At 36.2% G+C, this 7,340-nt stretch overlaps 1 long non-coding RNA gene across 1 annotated transcript in view; it reads left to right on the top strand.

Annotated features, from left to right (window-relative positions):
- The first annotated feature begins 4,592 nt into the window (after positions 1-4,592).
- LOC141500792 (uncharacterized) overlaps positions 4,593-7,340 on the top strand; it is a 36,345-nt gene continuing 33,597 nt past the window's right edge. Inside the window, exon 1 of the long non-coding RNA XR_012472031.1 lies at positions 4,593-4,714. This is a non-coding gene — a long non-coding RNA (uncharacterized LOC141500792). The remainder of the gene's footprint in view (positions 4,715-7,340) is intronic.

The following is a 7,340-nucleotide window of genomic DNA, read 5'->3' as shown; positions in this document are numbered from 1 at the left end:
TAAATTAACCCCTGGAGAAATTCATGTACTTTTCAATAGACTAACATGCAAAACACACAATACAAAATGTTCCACACAGTGTTACAGTATGTTCTAAAGAGAAACCTCTCAGCCACTAACTTGCCCTGTGAAATTCAGCAATTTACTCTTCTCAACCTCATTTTCCTTATCTTTAAAATTAAGGTAGGGGAGAAGCACCTTAGACTCAATGCTTTCTAATATTCTTTTAGCTGTAACCTTCTAAATGAGAAATAGGACAAAGATGTATTGAATATAAATTGGTGATTACAATCTCCAGCATTCTTTACATTTGAAAAGTTCAACTTAATAGTTAACTATTTCCACCACCACAGTACAACTGGCATGAGCTAGAATCATTGCCCTCCTTTCTATTCCCACAGATATAAAACCTTAATATAGACCTTCATTAACCACCTGCCAGACAAATTTCCAAAAGATTGGAATAGATTACCTTCACCTTAATCTTCTCCCCACATCCCAAATTAATTGTGGATATGCAAGTATGGTTCAGATTGAATTGGAAGATACACATCAGGAAGCATGTGTTGGAATGGGCCTTTGGGGATGTTCCAGGAGCATGCACCAGATCTCTTCTAGAAACTATTGGGGACTCTGGGGACACATGTGATAGCACCAGAGGGCTTGAAATCCTTTACTTATAACTTATGACTTAATGAATCTTTATTTATTTTTAAATGCTAATTTACTCATTTTTAACATTCATTTTAAGATTTTTGAGTTCCAAATTCTCTCTCTACAACTCCTCCCTCACCCATTAAAAAGGTGATATGATATCCATTATATATGATGTAATTCAAAACATGTTTCTTTTTTTAAAGACTTTATTTATTTTGAATTTTACAATTTTTCCCCTAATCTTGTTTCCCTCCCCCAACCCCCCACAGAAGGCAGCCTGTTAGTCTTTACATTGTTTCCATGGTTATACATTGATCTAAGATGAATGTGATGAGAGAGAAATCATATCCTTAAGGAAGAAACAAAGTATAAGAGATAGCAAAATTACATAATAAGATAATGGTTCAAAACGTGTTTCCATTTTCATTGCCCCCCTCTTTAAAAAAGCAAGGAAAAAAAAGTGAAAAAAGTATATTTCCATCTGCATTCAGAGTTTGTCAGTTCTATCTGTGGAGGTGGATAGTATTTTTCATCATTAGTCTTGGAATTATTGAGGATCTTTGTATGAATTAGAATAGCTAAGTCTTTCACAGTTGATTGTCATTACAATAGTGCTATTGTCTTGTACAATATTCTTTTGACTCTACACACTTTGCATTACTTCATACAAATCTTCCTAAGTTTTTCTGAAACCATCCTTTTTGTCATTTCTTACAGCACAATATAATATTCCATTACATATATAATTAATGAATTTTCTAAAAAGGAAATACCTCTACTCTCCCCCCACTACACACACACACACACACACACACACACACACAAACACACACACAAACACACAGTCTGTCTTTCCTTCCTCCTGTCTGGTCTACTTGAATCTATCCCATGAGGAGTGGGAAATTTCCCTCACCCCTTTCAATTCTGATAGAAATATTCCTTTGTACTAGAACTCTTTTACTTCTCTAAGGAGTCATTTAAGGAAGCACATAGTTGACTTGGGGCTCTCCCCTTGGGGCTCTTCCCCTGAATATAGGCAGTTAAAGAGAATTCCTGAGATGAATGCATTTATTCCTAGAGATAAACTCGGTGATTTCAAAAGGTTGAAGAATCTGATTCTCTTGACTGGAACTGACTGGTGGTAGGGGGAGTTCTTGTATGAGAAAGGACAAAAGGACATGCTCAGTTCTTAGACAGAAGGAACTTTATGCCTTAGGAGGAAGAGTTCAGAAGGAGGAAAAGTATAAAATGCCTACTTAGCAGCAGTTCCCCAGATTGTATTTTTAAGCCTCAACCTCTCAGGAGAGTATAATAGTACTTATTACTGTAACTTTTTTTAAAGCAACTATTTATTTTAATGCTGGTGCTAAATTAAGTATTTAATTAGGAGAAATCAGTTTAGTTAGAGGAGCACAAAGAGGCCTTAAAAATAAACTGATTTTATAGATGAGGAAAAATATCATTCAAAAAAGTCACACATCATACAACTCCTTTGAGGCAGGTCCAATATATTGTTGCTTGTTTTAAATCTTTCTGTCAATTCCTACTTGCATATCTTGTGTGTGGTAAACATTTCTTTTCGGTGTAGAAAATTAATAGCTGTCCCATACTTGATTCATATTATACATTTAATACCTTTTATTTCTCCTTTTGAGGAAATCTTAGATAAGAGCAAAATCTCAGCTTTTCTTTGAGCAATTTTTATTCCTGGTATGATATATGATAAGGGGTGTGTGTGTTTGTGTGTGTGTGTGTGTGTGTGTGTGTGTGTGTGTGTGTGTGTGTGTGTGTGTGTGAGAGAGAGAGAGAGAGAGAGAGAGAGAGAGATAAGGTGCTTTAATGAACCAATAAACCCTAAAGGAACCTTATCCTTCTTATTAAAGACTCAAGACTCACTTCTCTAAGAACTGATGTTTAGATCCAGAGAACAATGGAGAAGAAAAGTTTGTTGAGAATTATTAGTCACACTTAAAATCACATCACTCCTCTGGATACCCCTATTGCCAATATAGTTCAAACTTCTTGACTTGGGATTTAAGGCCCTCCCACAGTTTGGTGCTAAGTTTTTAGACATCTTTCAGGTTGCTTTCCTCCACATAGTCTGTACTGCAAATTGAGCTTCTACTCTATTCTCTACTATATACCTTTTACTTTTCTACCTTTGAGTCTTTACCTTTCATTCTTACCTGTCCTATATTGTCAAAAAGTCTAACTCGGGGCACCTAGGTGGCACAGTGGATAGAGCACGGGCCCTGGAGTCAGGAGTACCTGAGGTCAAATGCTATCTCAGATACTTAATAATTGCCTAGCTGTGTGGCCTTGGGCATGCCACTTAACCCCATTGCCTTGCAAAAAAAAAAGTCGAATTCAAATGCCATCTTACCTTCTGTCAGTAATGAAGAGGTGGTTAGGTGGTAAAATTGATAGAATGTGGTCTTATTCCTCTAGTCAGAAAGATCTAAGTTCAAATTGTGCCTCAGATGCTACTTTTGTAACCCTGGACAAGTCACAACCCTCTATTTGCCCCAATTTCTTCATCCATAAAACAGGGGCAATTAAAGATTAAAAACTTTACCTACCAAAATGTTATAGAAATACCAGCTATCATTATTATTATAACTTTTCTTGAGATGCTGTTTTGTAGTACATATGAATTTGTTATATATTTCTTTACTAGATAATTAGCTAAATGAAATCAGAGACCTGAGATATCAACTTTACATTTCTCTTAAGGTTAAGTTCTCTAAGTGTTTGTTAAATTATTATTAATTTGTAATAAATTGAATTTGATAACCTCTTACAACTGATTCCCTCTTGTTTTGTCACCTCAGTATTTTTTTTTATATATTAACCCCAGAATAATAGAATCTCAGAGTTGAAAGAAACTTCAGAAACCATCTCATTCTGAGAAAGAAGTCACTCTGTACCATGTACTACAAGTGATCATCCAGCCCTTTCTTGGATCAAATATGTTCACAGAAAATACCAAATGGATGAAGAATTTCTATGGTCCAGAGTATGATATGTAATTGATGTTTGTCCTTCATTGTCAAAGAAGACCATGACATCAAAGAGATGATGCCATGACAAGCATATGAACTGGAGTTGAATGAAGGGATGCTGTGCTAAATCACCAACCTCTCTTTCTCCTCCAGAACCATCTGGGTTCAAGGTTCAAGATATGAATCAGGACAACCAGAAATGGCCTTGAATGTGAAGCAATCAGGGTTAAGTTATTTGCCCAAGGTCAAGTGTTAAGTGTCTGAGACTGAATTCAAACTCCTGTTCTCCTGACTCCAAGGCCAGTGCTCTATCCACTGCGCCACCTAGCTGTAAACTTTATACAGCATTATATACATCTTGTACAGACACTGTTAATGAATAATAGAATTGTGGTCAGAATTTAACAAAACAAAAAAAGAGAAATGGGATAGACTGCCTTTGGGAAATTGAAATTTTGTTTTAATGACCTTTTTAATAAAATAGTTACCTGGTGTTGTTAAGGATTAAGTTTAGAATCATACATTAAAATAATAATCAAAAGGAACATGGTGGATTCAAACAGGCTGTAAAACCTTACTGATAAGGATGCAGGAAGAAGCAATAATAGATAAATGTCATTAAAGAAATGTATGGGGGCGGCTAGGTGGCACAGTGGATAGAGTACCAGTCCTGGAGTCAGGAGTACCTGAGTTCAAATCCGGCCTCAGACACTTAATAATTACCTAGCTGTGTGGCCTTGGGCAAGCCCTTAACCCCACTGCCTTGAAAAATCTAAAAAAAAAAAAAAAAAAGTATGACATTGAAAGAAGTTGGGTTGATCACTTGCCAAGAACAAGGGATAACTGATTGCCCAAGAGCTTCACTGGTATCCTTGTAATGTTTGGGAAACACAAAAACAACCCCAGTAAGTTAAATGGACCCTGTGTGGTGAACTTATAAGGAGACATGGATGAAAATCACACAGCAAAAAATGATATGGAAAGGTTGTGATCTTCACTCATAAAATGAAGACCTTGAATTTGTTCTAGTGTGGATACATTTAATACCATTTAAGGTAAGAAGCTCACCCAAAGATCCATTGTTTATTTTACATTCACTGAGGGTGTGTTTGTGTGTGTGTCTGTGTGTGTGTGTGTGTGTGTGTGTGTGTGTGTGTGTGTGTGTGTGTGAGAGAGAGAGAGAGAGAGAGAGAGAGAGAGTTAGCTCTTGCTCTCTCAGATCCCCTTCTTTCCTTCACATGGGTTGGGGAAGGGGAAGGAATTTTGAGGCAAGGTAATTTCAAGAGCTGGGGGAATTCCTTCTCTAGAGCTAGGTTCCCCAAATCCTGAAGGTAAAGCTGGGGCTGCTGAGAGTTCTCTAAGTATTTTACATTTCTCCAGTGCCAATTAATAAGCTTTCTACCTGTTTTCTCCTATTACCTAAAGAATTTAGTCTCAAATACCTTCAGTAGTTGCATAATTAACTTTATGTGGACTTTGGAGGGTTTAGGAGTTTTGCAGTATGATTAATTTAATATCTTGCTGTTCACATGTTCTGACAACCTCAAATTCAAATGGACCAAAGCCTACCAAAACTCCTTGACTTTATTTTCTTCAAAGATCTCCTCCTCCAGATGGTTTTGAATGAGTGCTGCTGCTACTGAATAGGCGATTCACAACATGCATTGTGCTTCTTTCTTTGAGAATATTGAATCTTGTCTCCATGCTCATAATGGATCAGAAATACAGATTTTTGATAGCAAAGTGACTTTAGTGAGCTCTTCTGGGGAAAGAGCTACTGGTCTCCTTTACAGTTAGACTGTTGAGGTTGGGTATAAAAGATATGGGGTCTGTAAAGTCTTTCTTTATTAGAAATTTATTTCCTAGTTCTGTAGAAATGGTTGTATTAGATGTTCTCTATCATTTAATAATTTACTTTGGACTAAAAGATATAAATGCTGTATAAAATCAGCCAATTATGTTAAACTAGCAAATCTGCCTTTATTGTGTTGGTCATTAGACTGAATAGGAAAGGCTTTTCAAATGGACTAATTTTTTTTTTGAGAAAGCATTTGAATGCATTTTGTTTGGTACTATATTTATTCAATAAAGTATTTAATTAATGCTAAAAGAAAAGATCTGCTGCTGCTGCTGCTGCTACTACTACTACTACTGCTAATAATAATAACTGCTAGCATTTATTTAATACTTATTATGTACCAGATACTATGCTAATTACTTTATAAATATTATCTTATTTGTTTCTCAAAAGAACTCTGCAAGCTAGGTGTTATTATATATCCCATTTTATAATTGAAGAAACTGAGGTACAGAGTGGTTAAGTGACTTGTCCAGGGACACACAGCTATTGAGTATCTGAGTCCAAATTTTAACTCAACTGTTTCTGACAGGCCCAGTCAATACCTACTGTGCAGGATATTTAGGATTCTAATTTTCCACTTTAATATTTTTTCCAAGATACCCACTTCAATGCTTAAAAACGTTCAGCTCTAGTAAGGTTTAAAATAATATGATCTTAGATGATTTTTTTTTGTAAGGCAATGGGCTTAAGTGGATTGCCCAAGGCCACACAGCTAGGTAATTATTAAGTGTCTGAGGCCAGATTTGAACTCAAGTACTCCTGACTCCAGGGTCGGTGCTCTATCCACTGTGCCACCTAGCCACCCCTTTAGATGATGTTTTTACATTTTACCAAATGCTTTTCTCAAAACAGTCCTGAGAGTTCAATATTCAAATCAATTTGAAATTTATAAGCATATACATACACACACACACATAATATCTATATCTATGTCTATCTAGATGAGGCCTAGAGTTTAAGGAATTTATCAAAAGGTACACAAGTAGAGATGGAATTTAAACATAGGTCTTCTGAACCTGGATCCAGAACCTGGATCTGGTATTATTTTATTTTTTTTGGTATCCAGTAGTGACTGATCTCATATCTATTTATCTGGTTATGTATGTGTACATATATGTATTTAATGTGTGCACACACTCTATGTCTATGTCTGTGTCTGTGTCTATGTCTGTCTATGTCTGATTCCTAACAAATGGTAGCTCTATGGGAGATGGTGTGCCATCCAAAGACAAAAATTTGATTTCTTCCTATCCTTCCAGTCTTCTTAGACATATTTCTCTCAACTTACACTAAAGATCTAGCCACCCCGACCTCCAGGCTGTTCCTTCCATCTCCAGGCCACAGGCATTTCCAATGGCTGGGAATTCCAGTGCCTGAAATGCTCTGCCTTCTTTCTCATCTCCATCTCCTGACCTTCCCAACTTCCTGTAAGTCTCAACTAAAGTCCCCTCTTAGGTAAGAAATCTTTCTTAATTCCCCTCAATGCTAGTGCTATTCCAGGAATAATTTCCCCTATTTATTTCATGTATATCTCATTCAAACATAGTTATTTGAAAATTGTCTACCTCATTAGATAGTGAAGAGAAGTGGACCTTGCCTAACACAAAACAGGTTCTTGATAAATGCTTGCTGACTTGACAAAAACAGTTCCAATCCTTATATTTTATTGAGGGGATCACAAACATTTTCTATGTATGTCCCTGTTTATATGTATATATACATACAAACACATACAGACATACATGTACATATAAATGTGGAGTGTGTGTGTGTGTGTGTAAAACGTTCCAGGTTTAATTTGAAGAACAGTTTGTTGGCAA

The sequence above is a fragment of the Macrotis lagotis genome, chromosome X (assembly GCF_037893015.1).
Source record: "Macrotis lagotis isolate mMagLag1 chromosome X, bilby.v1.9.chrom.fasta, whole genome shotgun sequence".
Classification (NCBI taxonomy): Eukaryota; Metazoa; Chordata; class Mammalia; order Peramelemorphia; family Peramelidae; genus Macrotis; species Macrotis lagotis.
The sequence above is the reverse complement of the archived record's forward strand: the minus strand, read 5'-3'. Positions and strand labels throughout refer to the sequence as shown.